We start from the raw sequence: 19,014 nt of genomic DNA on the forward strand, positions 1-19,014 counted from the left end.
AGAAACTCAAAGTAATTCCACTAAAATCAGAAACAAGACAGGGCTGTCCACTATCTTTATATCTATTCAATATAATACTCAAAGTTCTCACTAAAGCAATAAGATGACAAAAGGAGATAGAGGGGATACAAATTGGAAAGGAAAAAAATCAAAACTTTTGCTACTTGCAGATGATATAATAGTATATAAAATTGTCCCCAAAATTCTACTGTGGAACTCCTGCAGCTGTTAAACACCTTCAGTAATGTGTCAGGATACAAGATCAAATAAATAATCAATAGTTTTTCTATATGCAAATGATAAAGAGCTGAGAAAGAAATTAGAGAAATATCACCATTCACATTAACCACAAAAAACAATAAATCTTGGGGTAACATTAACAAAACAAGAGAAAGATCTGCATGACAAGAACTTTAAGTCCTTGAAGGAAGAGATTGAAGAAGACATCAGAAAATGGCAAAATCTCCCATGCTCTTAGATAAGTACGGTCAACATAATAAAAGTGGCAATCTTATCAAAAGGAATTTACAGACTCAGTACAATACCCATCAAAACCCCAACACAATTCTTCACAGATCTCAAAAGGACAATATTCAACTTCACATGGAAAAACACAATCCCAGGATAGCCAAACAATCCTGTACAATAAAGGAACTTCTGGAGGCATCACAATCCCTGACTTCAAGGTCTAATATAGATCTATATTAATGAAAACAACTTGGTATTGGCATAAAAACAGAGAGTGGGACCAATGGAATAGAATTGAAGGCCATGATATTAATCCTCACACCTTTGAGCACCTGCTTTTTGACAAAGAAGCTAACATTATACAATGGAAAAAAGAAAGCATTTTCAACAAATAGTGCTGGCATAACTGGATGTCAACACATAGAAGAATGCAAATAGATCCATATCTATTTCCATGCACAAAACTCAGTTCCAAGTGGGTCAAAGACCTCAACATAGATCCAGCCACACTGAAACTTATTGAAGAGAAAGTGGGAAATAGACTTGAATCCATGAGCAGAGGAGACCACTTTCTAAATGAAACCCCAGTAGCACAGTCACTGAAAGCAACAATTAATAAATGAGACATCCTGAATCTGAGAAGCTTCTGTAAGGCAAATGACACAGTCAACAAAACAAAATGGCAGCGTACAAGGTGGGAAAAGATCTTCACTCACCCCACATCAGATAGAGGACTGATCTCCAATATGTATGTATGTATGTATATATATATATATATATATATATATATATATATATATATATATAAAATACAAGAAACTAGACATTCTAATACCAAACAATACAATACAAAAATGGGGTATAGATCTAAATAGAAAATTCTCAATAGAAAAATTGCAAATGGCCAAAAGACACTTAAGAAATTGCTCAGTATCCTTAGCCATCAGGGAAATACAAATCAAAACGACTCTGAGATATTATCTTATACCAGTCAGAATGACTGACATCAAAAACACTGATGATAGCTTATGCTGGAGAGGATGAGAAGTGGAACACTCCTATACTGCTGGTGAGAGTACAAACTTGTACAGTCACTTTAGAAATCATTGTTGCTGTTTCGTAGAAAATCAGAATCACTCTACCTCAAGACCCAGCAATGCCACTCTTGGGCACATACCCAAAGACATTTGCTCAACCTTATTCATATCAGTATTATTTGTAATAGCCAGAACCTGGAAACAACCTAACTGTCTCTCAACTGAAGAATGAATGAAGAAGATGTGACATATTTGCACAATGGAGTACTACTCAGCAGTAAAAAATAAAATGACATCCTGAACTTTGTATGCAAATGAATGGAACTAATAAAAAAAATCCTGAGTAAGGAAACTGAGACCCCAAAAGACAAACACAGTATGTACTCACTCACAAGTGAATATTATATATAAAGCAAAGGATATCCAGCATATAGTTCAAAATCCCAAGAGAAGCGAAGTACCAGGGAGAATCCTAAGAGTGTCATATGTGGATCCCCCTGAAAAGGGGAAATAGTAAAGATTTTCTGAGAAAATTGGGAGCATGGCAGGAGAGAAGAAAGGGCAGAGTGGGACGGGAGAAGGGGAAGGAGGAGGAGAAATTAAGGAATGGGATGGTTGAGTTGAAGGAAGGACAGAGCGGGAGAGCCAGGAAAGAGATATCTTGATTGAGGGAGCCATCATGGGGTTAGTATCATATGGTACTAGGGAAATTTCCAGGAATCCACGACCCCAGCTAAGACTCCAAGCAATAGTGGAGAAGGTACCTGAACTGACCTTCCCCTGTAATCAGAGTGATTACTACCTCATTGTTATTCTAGAACCTTCACCCAGCAACTGATGGAAGCAGATACAGAGATCCATAGCTAAGCACTGGGCTGAGCTTCTGAAGACCAGTTGAAGAGAGGGAGGAACATTAATATGAGCAAAGGAGTCAAGACCATGACAGAGATACCCACAGAAACAGCTGACCTGAGCTAGTAGGAGTTCACTGACTCTGGACTGATAGTGGGGAACCTGCATAGGTCCAAATGAGGCCCTCTGAATGTGGATGACAGCTGTGTGGCTTGGAAAATCTGTGAAGCCACTGGAGGTAGGACCAGCGTTCATCTCTAGTGCTTGAACTGGCTTAGTGGAGCCCATTCTTTTTGGAGGGATACCTTGTACTGCCTAAATATAGGGAGAATGGTCTTGGTCCTACCTCAAAGTGATGTGTCAGACTTTGATGACTCCGCATGGGAAGCTTTACCCTCTCTGAGGAGTGGATGGGGGAAGATGGGAGAAGACGGGGGAAGCAAGAGAACAGAAGGAGTGGGGACTGGAATAGGGAAGTAAAATGAAAAAGATATTTTTTTTAAAAAGTAAATTAAAAAATTTATAAAAGAAAAACACAATTCACACTCACCAGCATGAACACAAAGTAGATGGTCACAAATAGAGTTGGTACAGCCACTGCATTCTCCCCTGCTTTGAAACACAGTGGCAGTGAGCTGGCCTAGTAGGCCAAGATCATGACGGTAAATATCATAGTGAAGAAACCCTTCGCATCCGTGTTTACTCCTTAGAAAGAAAAAAGTAGGGTCAGTTAATCACCTAAGTCAGAGATTGTACATATTTCAAACAATGCTTTAATAAGCAATGAGACTGACAACAGTTTCTCGGCCACCCACTTCTCTGCATCTCTAACTGTGTCCTGATCATGTGGATGCTGGGAACAAAATTTTGGGACTTTGCATGAGCAGCATGTGCTCTTAACCAATGAGCCTCTCTGCAACTCCATCATATGGCTTTATTTTTACACCTGACACAAAGTATATATTAGCTGCTCTCCTCTCTACACAATTATGAGCAATTTACAGGATCCTGACATGGAGAGCTGCAGGCAATACAACTGGCCAAAATTGTATCACATCTTCTCACAGGGGAATCAGCAATGCAACACGTTCATGTTCACATTCCCCTGTGTTTATTATAGCACACTAGTAATGAAACTGGGATCAGGGCTGTGCCAGTTAGTTGTTTTGTAAATTTAACATAAGCTAGGGTCATATGGAAAGAGGGAACCTCACTAAGAAAATGTTTCCTTTAGATTGGCCTGTAGGCAAGCCTGTGGGGACTTTTTCTTGATGGATGATTTATTTGTGAGGTCTTAGACAACTGTGGATGATGCCATCCCTGGGCAGATGGTCCTGGGTTCTATAAGGCGGCAGGCTGGGGAAGCCATTAGGAGCCTGTAAGCAGCATCCTCCACGGACTCTGCTTCACTCCCTGCCCCCAGGTTCCTGCCCTGAGTTCCTTCCCTAACTTTCTTTCTTAAGGACATTGAACTGTAAGATGAAACAAACCCTTTCCTCCACAAGTTGATCTGGTCATGGCGTTTGTCACAGTGATAGAAACCTATCCAAGGTAAGGGTTAAACAACCGTGCAGTGATTTTAATATTGAGAGGATGGGAGGGTGCCTGCAGCATTAGTTTTCCTAGAAAATCACCATATAACTGCTTTGGAGGAAGGCGATGGGTTCCAAAACTGATTTTTTATCTTTATGGTGCTAATGTTATAAGACATGCATAGTCCTGTGTTTTATAATAGTCACAAGGACACAGTTAGAGTCTGTAGGAGCTGAGTTCAATGCCTAGTTGTTTTCAAAGTTAATATTATGATTATCAATGTGGGTATGGTACACATGGTGTATGGGTATGCATGTGGTATGATGTACATGTGCCATGGTGTACGTGTGCCATGGTGTGCATGAGCCATGGTGTGCATGTGGAGTTTAAGGACAATTTTCTGGAGTGATTCTCTTTTCCATTGTGATTCTGAGGATCAAATTCAGGTTGTCTGGCTTACAGAACAAGTAATTTGTCCATGGCCTAAATGTCTGGCTCTGAATGGTACATCTGTAACAAAACAAAGTCTAAGATTTATCAGTGCTTCTCTCTCTCTCTCTCTCTCTCTCTCTCTCTCTCTCTGTTTTGTGTGTGTGTGTGTGTGTGTGTGTGTATGTGTGAAAAGTATGTAAACTATCAGCACTTAGTCTAGAATAAAGTTTAATCACGGTGCACAAGTGAATCGGTACACATATTCCAAAAAACATTTTTATTGTTTAATTTCAACAAACCTCAAATTCAGTATCCTCTTTATTTGTTAGATTAGGTAGCATAATACACTGTATGCATTTAAGGCCTTTTACACACACACACACACATATGTATGTATGTATGAGATATTATCCTCATTTCTATATTTTATATGCATATACAGAGACATATACAGAAACACAGAGAAAATATACAGCTGGGCTAAGAAGATGGCCTACTGATTGAAAGCATGGGCTATTCTTGCAGAGGCCTTGGATTCTGTTCCCAGCATCTACACAGTGGCTCCCATTCTGTAACTACAGTTCCAGGGGATCTGATGTCCTTTTCTGGCCTCCCAGGCACTGCACTACATCCACTTAGTGCACACACAGGACAGATACACAGACAGACACACACAATAAGGCAAATACATAAATAAAGAAAAATAAATATTTTATAATATGCATGGATAGATATCCAAAATTGATCTTGCTCCATTAGCACTGTCTCAAATGTGTACGCTATTTCCACACTCATTATAGTGTAGGTGCACAGGTTCCCTATTTTTCCCCGAGGCGCTATGCAGGGCTGTTCTGCTTCCTGGTTCCACTGCATCAGCTTGAGGGTGTAGCATAGAACTGCCCTCTCCTGTTATGTTAATTTCACCTACGGCCCAAGGGTGTAGCTCAGAGAGAACTCTTCTGTTATGGTAATTCCACCTGCAAGCAAGGTTCTCGCCCGCAGGAAAGGTTCCCGGGTCAGCTTTTCTCTGAGCCTGAGCACGCCCACCTGGCTTCCTCTTTTCTCTGTTCAGCTGCTCTCCGACCTTGGGTGCGGCCCCCTGACTTTTCTCTTTCCTTGTTCCTGATGGGGGGCTGGTGTCTTTCTGCCCCACAGTATATATACCCGACTTATGCTTAATAAAGCTGCCATTTGCCACTTGCTCCTTGGCAGATGAGCCGGTCTCTTTGTGTGTGTGTGTCATGTGTTCAAACCCCTAGGACAGCGTCCGTTCTCGTGGGCTCGAGTCAGGAGAAGTGCGCGCCTGTTTCGAGGTTCGGGTGTCCACAGAAAAGTGCGGAAGCTTACATTATAGTGCACAGAATCTCTAGTGAAAGCACAGCTTCATAAACATCTTTTGTAGACTTTTCTCCCCCTGAACTCCTGTGTCACTGGCACACAGTGGAGACGTGCTTCTCTACATACACTTCTCTACTTTAGACTTTCTACAGCTGTACAAACCAAAACACACTCCCCCAAGAGTAAAGACGCATTTTCTTGTTTTGCAACTTACCTGCTATGCTGGATACTATAACAGTAAATATAATACTTGGGAATAACCTCCTGGGCACCAGCTCACCCAGCAATTTCCCAAGTAAATACGATGACACTCTGTAGTATCCACTGGTGTGCTCATGTCTGCAGAGACAAAGATCACTTTATACATCCTTAGATTAGTCCAGAGGTCACAGGTGAGATGCTGGCTACACTGACTTCTGCTACCACAGGCAGCCTAACAGGACAGTGTCCTGTATGCTCCATGCTGACTCCCACACATGTCCCCATCTTAAGGACCAGCCATTCTAGGTCAGCAGCCTTATGACATTGTCACTATTATTCTCCCCACCAGAGAACTCTCCCCTCATTTGTCCACTCTGGGCACACAACAGCCCCTCCAGGGAAATAGCCCAATGTGCCCACTCTCTCCAGAGTCTCTGCCCTCTGAAGCTGGCTCTCTGAGGAACAGCTCATTGATACCTCACCTCAGACCATGATCATGGAGACTTCTCTTCTTCCAGTTCTTATGAAGAAGGTGACACTGTCACTCTGAGGTCACAGTGCAGCTTCAGGATACTACATCCTTCTCTTCTGCTATCCTCATGTTAGGACAGTTGTATTCCTTTGATAATCTCTCTTTACAACCATGTATAGCTACCAGATGCCAAACGTAACCCTTCCCCTTTCTGGTTCTTCCAAATCCCCAAGCTTTTACCCTTCAGGTGTCTTTAGCATATTTCTGATTGTTTTGAGACATGCTAACCATGCAGACCTACATTAAATTCTATATGTACCCAACAATGACCAACTTCCTATCTCTACCCAGCCCCAAATGATTACAGACATACAGCCATGCTCGGGGTTTTGTGGTACTGTGACTCTAACACAGGATTCCATGCACACAAAGTCAGCGCTCTACCAACTGAGCAAGGCTCTCATCTCCTCTCTGATGACTCCTCTCCATGGCATGCACTTGAGATTACATCTATCTTGGCCATCTTTGAGAGCAGGGAACCCTAAGCACAGACCACCAGGAAAAGGTTCTTCCATGCTTGAAAACACGGGACACAAACAGCTCTTTCCTATGCAGCTCCTGTCTGGCTCTCTCCAGCCCTGCACCGTGAGGAGGACCCTGCTTCTCCTGCAGCTGTGTCTCTCCATCTCCAGTGTGCAGCTGTGTCTCTCCATCTCCAATGTGCAGCTGTGTCTCTCCATCTTCAATGTGCAGCTGTGTCTCTCCAGCTTCACTGTGCAGCTGTGTCTCTCCATCTCCAATGTGCAGCTGTGTCTCTCCATCTCCAATGTGCTGCTGTGTCTCTCCAGCTTCACTGTGCAGCTGTGTCTCTCCATCTCCAATGTGCAGCTGTGTCTCTCCATCTTCAATGTGCAGCTGTGTCTCTCCATCTCCAATGTGCAGCTGTGTCTCTCCATCTTCAATGTGCTGCTGTGTCTCTCCAGCTTCACTGTGCAGCTGTGTCTCTCCATCTCCAATGTGCAGCTGTGTCTCTCCATCTCCAATGTGCAGCTGTGTCTCTCCAGCTTCAGTGTGCAGCTGTGTCTCTCCATCTCCAATGTGCAGCTGTGTCTCTCCATCTTCAATGTGCAGCTGTGTCTCTCCATCTCCAATGTGCAGCTGTGTCTCTCCATCTTCAGTGTGCAGCTGTGTCTCTCCATCTCCAATGTGCAGCTGTGTCTCTTCATCTCCAATGTGCAGCTGTGTCTCTCCATCTCCAATGTGCAGCTGTGTCTCTCCATCTCCAATGTGCAGCTGTGTCTCTCCATCTTCAGTGTGCAGCTGTGTCTCTCCATCTCCAATGTGCAGCTGTGTCTCTCCATCTTCAATGTGCAGCTGTGTCTCTCCATCTCCAATGTGCAGCTGTGTCTCTCCATCTCCAATGTGCAGCTGTGTCTCTCCATCTTCAATGTGCTGCTGTGTCTCTCCATCTTCACTGTGCTGCTGTGTCTCTCCATCTTCAATGTGCTGCTGAGCCCACTGCACCTAAGCTCTATGCAACCCTTGACATCCTTCTTCGGGGGCATCATGAATTTCCTGTGATTTTCATCAGTTCCTTACTACTGTGCTGTCTGAAGCAATGAGATCTAGTGGTCTCACCTCAATTTTGAAATTTTTCTGAGTATCAGAACCCTCTGCTCTTGATTTTCCACCCATTTTTCAGTTAATATTATTAATCTCTTTACACACTTCAAAAATCATGATACCACATGATAAACACAAAGTTTCATAATTTATTTTCAACTAAATAAGAAAAGGGGAAATTACTGGTAATTCATGAGATAATATTCTAGGCTCAACAATGAATATAATTAATTTGATTGCTATCCCCTGATCCCTTCTTCTGGAGCAGGGGTTACTCACAGAAAGCGATCTCTGTCAATCACAAAGAGCTCCCCGGCAGACACACTTGTAATACACTGGAAGATTGTGAGCAAGAAGAGCAGGTTGGCTCTGCCAGGAGAGAATGGAGACAAAAGCAATAATAAATTCAACATTAGGATGAGTTCTTTCCAGTATACCTTGACACCTTGCTCTGTAGATTAAATCATAACAATAGACAGATCTTTCTTTTCCTTTCCTTTTCTTTTTTTTTTTTAAATAAGCAGGACTGGAGAGATGGCTCCGCAGTAAAGAGTGTACGCTGCTCTTGCAGAGGACCTGGGTTTGGTTGGCAGCACCCACATGTTATCTTCCCAACACCTGCACTATACTGTGTAATCTCATATAACATGTACATCTGTGTTATCTCCCGACACCTGCACTGTAATGTGTAATCATCTCATATAATATGTACAGCTGTGTTATCTCCCCAACACCTCCACTGTACTGTATAATCTCATATAATATGTAAATGGAATCTCATGATCACATTTCAATCTTATGGATACTTATATCTGTGGACTTTCTGGGTATGACTCATCATTAAGCTGTATAATTTTGATATATAGAAAACATGCTAGGATGTGTTTCAGAAATAGATCTATTATTTCCCAAGGTCTGCAAGACGCTTAGGCCCTATATCATTAGCTTGAACTGACATAGAAAAAACATCAATTTCTTCTCAGTTCTAAGACAAGCTACATACAACTGGCTGACTTTGGGCCTCAGAGCAAATTCAGTCCAGACTCAATGTCTCACAAGTTAAAACTCCACAGACACTACAATGGACACATTCCCAGATGTATAATTGTGGAATCAAGGTTAGACATCAAGCAACCCTGGTGCCAGTTCCCCACCTGTTAAGTCTGGCTGACAAAGACCTACTTTCCACAAAAATTGTCTCACTGGGCACTGCGCCCTGGACCTCAGGTTGCAACCTAAACCCTGCAGTTAGGTGTTGCCAAGGCTGCTCACTCCCTGAGATATAGCTTTTTTACTTTCCACAGGATGGATATAAGAGAAGACACAAAGAGAGAGAAGCTAGAGAAAAATAAAATGATGGTCAGTACTGCATGAGTCTGGTTCCCTCAGATAAAAAAGAATTATTCCTAAATCCTGTTATTCTGAAAGCCCTTTTTTTGCAACCCTGGGTACAGTCCTGGGAGCTGGTCTCTTAGGCTGCTATAGAGTAATGAAAAGTAAATATTTAAACCTTGAGAGTGATCCAAAACTATATTCATACTGTGCTAAGATGAAATTGATGGCATAAATCATTAAAAAATACATCATCATTCAACTTGAAATGTGAAAAAAATCCATGCAGACAAAAAACATGAGTCCATGGAACCCAAGTTAAGCAACTTCAGCCCACAAGCAGCACCTAAACCTGAAATGCAAAGCTATGAAGTTAAGTTACCTCTCCACAGCTCCTTAGAGTCAGGTCACACTAGGGGAAACTGAAAACCACCATCTGCTGCATGAGCAAGAACAGCATGATGCTTTTCCAAAGCTTTTCAAGGGATGGAAAATGTGCCTGGGCTAGTATGTTAATTAGGAGTGTCACCATGACTGGGAAGCCAAAAAAGAGTTTCAGCAAAAATCCTGTACACAGGCATGATACAGGGCAGGAGAAAGAAGGAGACCCGCACAACAAGCCCATGCTGCACAACTAACAGAACCCTGTCACCAAATGAACCAAAGGTGTTTAAAATGGAGAAACTCACACACAATAAGTCTGAATGAGGGCCAAGAAGCATTCCTGAGAACCCCTCTTCCCTCCCCAGATCCCGTGAATGAAGGCGCTCTCACAACAAAGCCAGCCATACATGCGAATCTGAAGTACTCCAAAGCCTCCTGTGCAGGCCCGTGAAACATGACTTTTCCTGAGGCCACTAAGGTGAGGCTGTCAAAAAATCTGAATATGTAGTATGGGACTGATTAATGGAGAAGATGATGGTCCGTCCCCTCATAGACATCCTAAGTGTAAAGAGGGAAAGGTCATAAGTCACTGAACATTAAAATCTTGAAGTTCTCGACAAAATATTTTATTCCTGAAGTCATGTTTGTTCTCATTTAGGCTTGAATTTTCCTTAAAAAAATACTTCTTCTCACTTGTCTTATGCACCTGGTAGCGAAACCAAGCTAAAGCGCTTATTTAAAAGTCTATGACTTCTAACATGTGGGACAGCAGTAGTGCACTCAAGTGTTACCACGTTGATTCCTGTGCTGTCTTCTCAGACACTGAGTCACAATATCTGGGAGTCAGTGCAGGGAATCCATATCATGAGCAGGCTGCTCAGGTGATTGACAGGTTCACTCAAGCTTGAGAAGCAATGACAGAGCAAACATTACAGCTGTGACTGTAAGCACAGTTCCCCTCAATTGCTCACATTTTCTGTCTCTTCAGGAATTGGTTTTTACTATTCTGATGATGTGACTCACACTCCTAACCACTTGCTCTCCCACTAAACACTGCAGCAAGAACCTCGTTTCAGTTTTAAAATGTCAGCATAAGGCAATTCTAATATAATTTCCCCTTTGTGTTAATAAGGTTTAAAATGTCAAGCAACAGACCACGGGGCCACAGTTAGTGAGGGGAGAGCCTAGGATTTGATTGTTGGTTTAATTCCACAACATGAAAAAATCAGCTGAATGGCCATTTCAGGAAACCATATCTCTGTTAGGAGAATCAATAACCAAAAACAGTGTTTGAAACATATACAAAAATATTTTTAATAAAATTGGGTATGACATATCTGAAATACCCCAGCACTTGAAAAGATCCATCATTCAAGGCTCAACTAGGTTACAAGAGACCCTGTTTCGGAAAGACAAACAGAAAAAATAAAAGAGAGAGGTCGGGAGGGAAGAAGAGAAAGAGGATGGAGGGAGGAAGAGAGGGATAAGAAAAAAAGAAAGGAAGGGAGGGAGGGAGGAAAAAAGGAAGGAAAGGAGAGAAGGGAAAGGGAGGGAGAAATGGAAACAAGAATGAGAAAGCTGTGAAGTGCAGTGCACACCTAGAGTTCCAGCTTAGAAGGCAGAGGCAAGAAAGTGAGATCAGCCTGGGCTACGGAGTAAAGTGACAAACTGAAACCTCAAGACAAGCGTCTCATAAGTGTAAGCTGTGAGGTCTCACCATTTCCTCAAATCAGCCAGGCCAGACAGTATTACCAACACAGGGTGGAAGAGAAGCAGACTGGATTTCTTGTGAGAAAATAGACTTGCAGGTTGTCTGCAGGTAAAACAAGAGAGGCGCCTGAGAAGAGAAAAACAAGCTGTACAGAGTATGAACGAAAATGTCTGTCCAAGAAACTATGAGAGTTCACTGCTACACAGCAAGGATTGTGTCTGCCTGAATGTGTTTGAGAAAGGGAGAATGTAGGGAGAGAGCAGAAACAGGGTGGAAGACATAGGTACATAAAAAAGGATGGAGAGGTAGAGAAATAACAGGTATGGAAATGAACTATTAAAAGAGATTGTAGGAAGAGCAGCTTAGGTGTGGGAAGGCCCTTCTGCTGTAAGCTGGAACATTAGGAGGATGGTACTCCAGAGCTTCAAAGATTCAAAGCAGAGAGCAAACACGGCAAGAGCCTTCCTCAAAGTAAGGTCTAGGATCTGAAGCCTCAGTATCTCCTTCCACAGCATTTATCTTGGAATCCTGGGCAGTGTCTCACACGTACAGAATCACACCTACAGAAGCACACTGACAGAATCATATTGACAGAATCACACCTACGAAATCACACCTATGGAATCATATCGACAGAATCGCACCTATGGAATCACACCAACAGAATCACACCTACAGAAGCACACTGACAGAATCACACCTATAGAAATAGAAGGGTTTTTACATGAAAGTAAAATTTTATTTTAAAAATATGTATTTGACAACCATTTCTTTACAGGATGTCTTCCTTGAGTGTATGTCTATTACCACATGTCCCTGGTGCATGTGGAGGGGGGAAGACTGCATTAGATCCCCTAGAACTGACATTCCTGATGGGTGTGGGCTGCCATGGGGGTACAGGGAATGTAACTGAGTCCTCTGGAAGAGCAACCAATGATTTTAACTCTTATTTCATCTCTCCAGCTCTTGTCAAAAATATTTAATTTAAAATTTTTTATTTTAAATATATGAATCCTTATTAAAAGAAAAATAAGATTGAAACATATTGCTTGAAATTCCTATGAAATAAATAAAAACATAATTATCCTCACAGTGAAGGGGCTTCCATTAGCCAGAGCTGGATTACCTTAATATTTAGAATAATAAAGAATAACATATTACAGCACACTGTACAAAATAGGAAGTGTGGGGCTGGAGAGATTGCTCAGAGGTTAAGAGCACTGAATGCTCTTCCAGAGGTCCTGAGTTCAATTTCCAACAACCACATGACAGCTCACAACTACCTGTAATGAGATCTGTGCCCTCTTCTGGCCTGCAGGAATACATACAGACAGAACACTGTATACTAAATTAATAAATAGATAAGTAAATAAACAAATAACTAAATCTTTAAAAAGAAAAGCAAAAAAGGCAAAACAGGAACTGCAGAGAGACACCATTCTACACAGAACACCACGTAAGCTTGTGAAGTAATTAAAACGAGAGCAGAAGTGCTAATTTACACCAGAACTGGCTGGTGGAGATTAGATAAGGAGCAGAATAATGGTATAACAGCCTGTTATCTTCCATGTCACACTATTTATAATCGCAAAAGAAAAAACTGTAATTTAGTATGATATAAACCATTAAACACCAGAATGATGAGATGATCAAGATTCAAGCCAGGGAAGCAAGATGGATCAATGTGTAAACACACCTGGTGCTACATCTGAAGTGTTGAATTCCCAGAAATCACTTGGTGGAAAGAGAAAGATAAATCACTCAAATTTTCTCTTTGACCTCTACATACATGATACACACATAAAGATGCATATCAACTAAATAAACAAATGTAAAAAAATTAAATATTCCTACCATGGAGGATGCACTTCCAGGAGTGTTAGAGGCCAAGGAGAACACAGCATACCAGGGCCTACTGAGTCTGCTCCCAGACACTGGGAGAAACTGCACATGAGATGACCCCATGCAATGCACTGAGACTAGCCATGGCATGAGACACAGGGACAGAGAGAAGCATTCAATACTGGAACTTCAGCAAGAAGCTGATCTTAGAGAGTATAGAGAGTTTCCTGAAACAGGCAGGAAAAGGGGAAGACAGGAAAGGTGGTGATACCCAAAGAGTCTACAGACTAGATGATGGCAAGGCCCCACTTTTTGAAGATACAATGAGGAAGGAATCTTTCTTCTTGGAGATACAGATAACAGTATTTAGGGTAATAGACCATTGATGTGGGAAGTCCTTCTGTGCATGTGTTGCTTTTACTGGTTAATGAATAAAGAGGCTGTCTTGACCTGTGGAAAGATAGAGTAGAGTTAGGCAGGAAAACTAAACTGAATGCTGGGAGAATGAAGGCAGAGCCAGGAGAAGTCTTGCAGTCCCACCAGAGACAGACACTAGACAGAACTTTTCGAGTAAGCCACATCCATGTGGTTATACACAGATTAATAGAAATGGGTTAAACTGAGAAGTAAGAGCTAGCCAATAAGAAGATAGAGCTAATAGGTCAAGCAGTGATTTAATTGATATAGTTTCTGAGTGATTATTTCTGGTCTGAGCATCTGGGAACAAACAAATGGCCTCCTACAACAGACCATAATGTTAGGACAAAACAAAGAACAAGGGGAAGGAAGGAAAGACACCGAACACTGTAAAGTTCAACAGTCGGTAACCTAGGTCATGGGAATGTAAAAATCCTTACATGGTTCTTGGAGTTATTCAGTAGGTTGAAACTCTATTAATTTCTAAAATATAAAAAACATAACCCTTATACTTTTTCTATAAATATTTCACCATTAGACTTCTACTTTCTTGAAAAAAGGAAATGTCATTACTTTTATTTCATTTTCCCGGGTTCACACAGGACACAGATCTTAGCAATCATTCCCTCAGCCATCACATCCAGGGTCAATCCCTAAAATAATGCTGTTTATTCTATATAGGAAGCGACCCAGAGTCCACAATTTGTTAGCTAAGGAACCCCCACATCTCAGCCTTCTGGTGATATCTTTATACCCCACATATTACCTCTACAAATGGCACCCAGCGTGGTAATGAACTCCACGTAAAACCTGAGAGGGCTTAAAAAAAGGGAAAGTGAGTTTAACACAGCTTTTTTGCTGTTTGCTAGGACTTGCTGTAGAGAGATTTCCTGTTTCAGCAATAGTGGCAGAAAAAAAGCCAAGTCGTTTTAAAACATGGCTTCCTGGGTCCTGCCTCTGGTGCAAACTCCGGCTATGGAGTATTTCTGGGCCTGGACGTTTGTGTGCCCACTTGGGGTCGGGAACAAAGTAGCTGAGACCATGCCCATGGCTTGGCTCTTCCTGCCTGAGTAAGCAGTGGGATCAGGTCTACTAGAACGTGGCGGTTTTGAAATACCAGTTTCTGGGCTGTGCTGCCATCGCTATCTCTGTCTGGCTCTTGTGGGAGACAGAGCTTTTGATTGGAACATTTGGAGTAAAGTGCTACGATTTGTTTGATGGCAACTAGATTCACTGTGTGCCTAAAAGGGGGTCATTGCATTCTGCGGCTCTGAGGCACAAGCACCTCTGCCATGCTAGCAGTGCAATGTGCAAGGCTCAGAGGCACGAGCAGCTCTGCCATGTTGGGCTGGGCAGGGCAAGCAGGCAGTACCTGTTTTTGACCTAGGAATGTCACATCTTTAGATTCTTAAGTGCTTAGTGATTTAAAACTGCAAAACAAAAATGCTCCTAGATAGTAAAAAATTACAAATTCACAAAAGGACAGATTCAGACATAAAAGACCTCTAAAAGGTCACAGTGTTAGATGAGTGTATGTAGGCTTGGAAGAGAGAAGAAAAGTAATATAGAAAATAAAGTTAATGCCTTTAAAAAAGGGGGGAGGTAAAGTCTTTAAAGAGACAGAGTACAGATAGTTATAGATTAAAAGAAATAAAAAAGTAAGCCACGTAAAAATGGAAAATTCGCAGAGAATCTGGATTATGTACATTGTGTTTTCTTTAAAATTTTTTGACTGTGAAGGAGCTAAATACAGAGAGACATTCCATTGTATGGGCTGCTAGGCTAAACCACCATGTATATTATTATAAGGGTATTATGACTTCAGAATTTGGATCTAAGGATATGATACTTTGCAAAAGAGATTCTTCTTTTGTCTTCACAGAGGATGAGACCCTGTGGATTGCTTCTATCCCAGTATGGTATGATAGACCATGTCCTCCCAAAAGGTTGCTGTGAACACCCTCAAAAAATTACTTCACTCAACTGGTGACTGAGATGAACCTGGCACACAGGTTCATGAAAGACCTGAAGAAAAGCACGAAGCACTTTGGAGAGAAATAACTGCGCCCATATTCCCAAATATGGTTTATAAATATTCTTTTACATTTAAAGGGGGATATGATATAGATATGAATAATTTGCATTGGTATGGATTTTAAGGTCAATTTTGTTATATGTATATGTATTTTTGATCTTGATTAAGGTATTGTGATTGTGTAGTTCATTTAAAAATGTAATGTATAATTAGGAAATATAGGTTGTTAATGGATAATCATCAATAATAGTCAAGCTTGTTGTCATGTTAGTTAGATTTTTCTAGATGTGCATAGATATATTTCAGATAGGCATTCTTCATATCTTTCAAAGACTACAGAATATGGCATTTAATGTTTTAATAACTTAGGGCTTTTCATGACAATAAGATACGTCTGCTCCTGGCAGCACCAATCTACTTCAAGAGGAAGATGGGCATCAAAAGGCTACTTATGGAGTTTGATAGCCATTTGGGAAAGAAACTGCTCTTGCCTGGACTGATGCATAAACTGGACACAGAGTACCTGCAGAGAGAGGACTGCTGAACTTGCCTAAAGGTGGGATGGTCTTTCGGGGTTCCTGACTCATGAAAAGAGTCTGTGAGACATTATGCAGGACACAGCAGATAGTGACTGAACTGCCTTTGAAATTTCCTGCTTCATGGAAATGTCTGCTGGATACTATGGGCCTGTAGGCTGAAGATGGATTCCCCAACAGTACAAAAAAACTTTGGGTGACTGTAAAGGCATCGAGATGTCTCTGTCATTTCTGGAGTTTTGGAAGTTGCTTACTTCTTGTTTACTTAGGTAATATTATATCCTTCTGGAGTCTTTGATGGAGTTGAAGAATGGTTAGTTATAATTATAGTTTTCCTTAGTTATGATAAAAGATAAAATAGATATAAATACTGTAGCTGTAATTCTTGCTTGATAACTATATGTAATTTTACTATGTTAAAGTTAAAGCCTTTCTTTTTTGTTTAAACAGAAAAGGGGGAAATGATGGAGGAGGGTCATCTGTCTATGTGTTACTTTCATTGGTTAATAAAGAAACTGCCTTGGCCCTTTGATAGGACAGAAAATTAGGTAAGCAGAGTAAACAGAACAGAATGCTGGGAGGAAGAAGGCAGTGAGGCAGACACCATACTTCTCCTGTCCAAGATGGACGTGAGTTAGAATCCTCCCCATAAGCCACAACCTCGTGGAGGCATACAGATTATTAGATATGGGTTAATCAAGATGTGAGAGTTAGCCAATTAGGGACTGGAGAAAATGGGCCAGGCAGTGTTTAAAAGAATACAGTTTCTGTGTAATTATTTCGGGTAAAGCTAGCCGGGCAGGTGGCGGGAAGCGGCCCGCTGTTCCTTTTATACATTTGGACTTGAGTTTTGTGCGTGGTGATAGGTATGGATCTATTTTCATTCTTCTACATGTTGATATTCAGTTATGCCAGAATCATTTGCTAAATATGCTGTCTTTTTTCCATTTGATATTTTTTTGCTTCTTTGTAAAAAAATCACGTGTTCGAAGGTGTGTGGATTAATATCTGGGTCTTCTATTCAGTTCCATTTGTCCTTCTGTCTGTTCTTATGCCAATACCAGGCTGTTTTCAGTTCTGTAGCTCTGTAGTAGAGTTTGAAGTCATGGGTTGTGATGCCTCCAGAAATTCTTTTATTGAACAGAATTGTTTTGCTTATCCTGGGTTTTTAGCGTTTCCATATGAAAGAGTACTGTTCTTTCAAGGTCTGTGAAGAATTTTGCTGGGATTTTGATGGGCATTGCATTGAATCTGTAGATTTCTTTTGGTAAGATTGTCATTTTTACTACATTGATTCTACTTACCCAAGAGCATGGGAGATCTTTCCAGTTTTTGGTATCTTCTTCAATTTCTTTCTTCAGAGATTTAAAGTTCTTGTTACATAAGTCTTCCACTTGTTTAGTTAGAGTTACACTGAGATATTTTATGCTTATTGTGGCTATTGTGAAGGGTGATGTTTCTCTGATTTCTTTCTCAGCCCATTTATCATATGTGTACAGGAAGGCTACTGATCTTTGGAGTTAATCTTGTATCCTGCTACATTACTGAAAGTGTTTATGAGTTGTAGAAGTTTCTTGGTAGAAATTCTGTGGTTGCTTATGTAAACAATCATATCATCAGCAAATAATGAGAGTTTGACTTCTTGTTTTCTGGTTTGTAAAACAGACCTTTTGTTGTCTTGTTGCTCTAGCTAATACCTCAAGAACTATATTGAATAGATATAGAGTGCACAACCTTGTCTTGTTTCTTATTTCAGTGGGATTGTTGTGAGTTTCTCTCCTTTTAGTTCAATGTTGTCCATTGGTTTGCTGTATATTGCCTTTATTATGTTTAGGTATGTTCCTTTTATCCCTGCTCTCTCTAAGTCCTTTTTATGAGGAGATGTTGTATTTTGTTAAAAAGCTTTTTCATCATATAATGAGATGATCATGTGGTTTTTATTTTACATTTTGTTTATATAAAGGATTGCATTTACAGATTTTTGTTTGTTGAATCATCCCTGCATCTCTGAGATGTAGACAATTTGATCATGGTGGATGATGGTTCTGATGTGTTCTTGGATTCGATTTGCCAATATTTTATTTAACATTTTTCATCAATATTCATGAGTGAGATTGGTCTGTAATTCTCTTTCTTAGTAATGTCTTTCCATGGTTTGGGTTTCAGGGTAACTGTAGCCTTATAAAAAGAGTTTGGCAAAGTTCTTTCTGTTTCTATTGTATGAAACAATTTGAGGAGTATTGGTATTAGTTTTTCTTTGAAAATCTTGTAGAATTCTAAGCTGAAGTCATCTGGTCCTGGGTTTTTTTTGATTGGAGGACTTTTGATGACTGCTTCTATTTCTTCAGCAGTTATAGGTCTGCTTAATTTTCTTATCTGGTCTTGATTTAATTTTAGTAAGTGGTATTTATCCAGAATGTTGTCCATTTCCTTTAAGTTTTCCAATTTTTCTACTTGATCTTAAGTGATACTGTTAGATATTTAACCCAGACATCCAAGCTTCAAAACCTTCTGTCTCAACCTCTCAGTTATAGGGATTACAATTGTGAACCATGAATTATTTCTCAATTAGTCTCTTCAGAAATAAAATAAAGTTGTTAATCAATTTATATTAACTACCTCAGTTTTTAACAAGTCATATCCTCAGCTGTCCTGAACCCCATGTTTGTCTTTCCTATGTTAAGCATATCTTCAAAGCCTGTTTGTTACCCCCCCCATTTGTTCACCCCTCTCCACAGAAACATTACTTTCATTTTCTCTCTTCTGGGGCTCTGGATCCTGGTTTCTCATCCTCCAGAACA

General features: G+C 40.7%; 1 protein-coding gene across 1 annotated transcript in view; it reads left to right on the forward strand.

Annotated features, from left to right (window-relative positions):
• The window catches only part of LOC125408675 (ATP-binding cassette sub-family G member 3-like), a 238,081-nt gene that overhangs the window by 131,420 nt on the left and 87,647 nt on the right, over positions 1-19,014 (forward strand). The gene's annotated exons all lie outside the window — the stretch shown is intronic.

Source organism: Myodes glareolus, chromosome 8 (genome assembly GCF_982192425.1).
Source record: "Myodes glareolus chromosome 8, mMyoGla1.1, whole genome shotgun sequence".
Lineage (NCBI taxonomy): Eukaryota > Metazoa > Chordata > Mammalia > Rodentia > Cricetidae > Myodes > Myodes glareolus.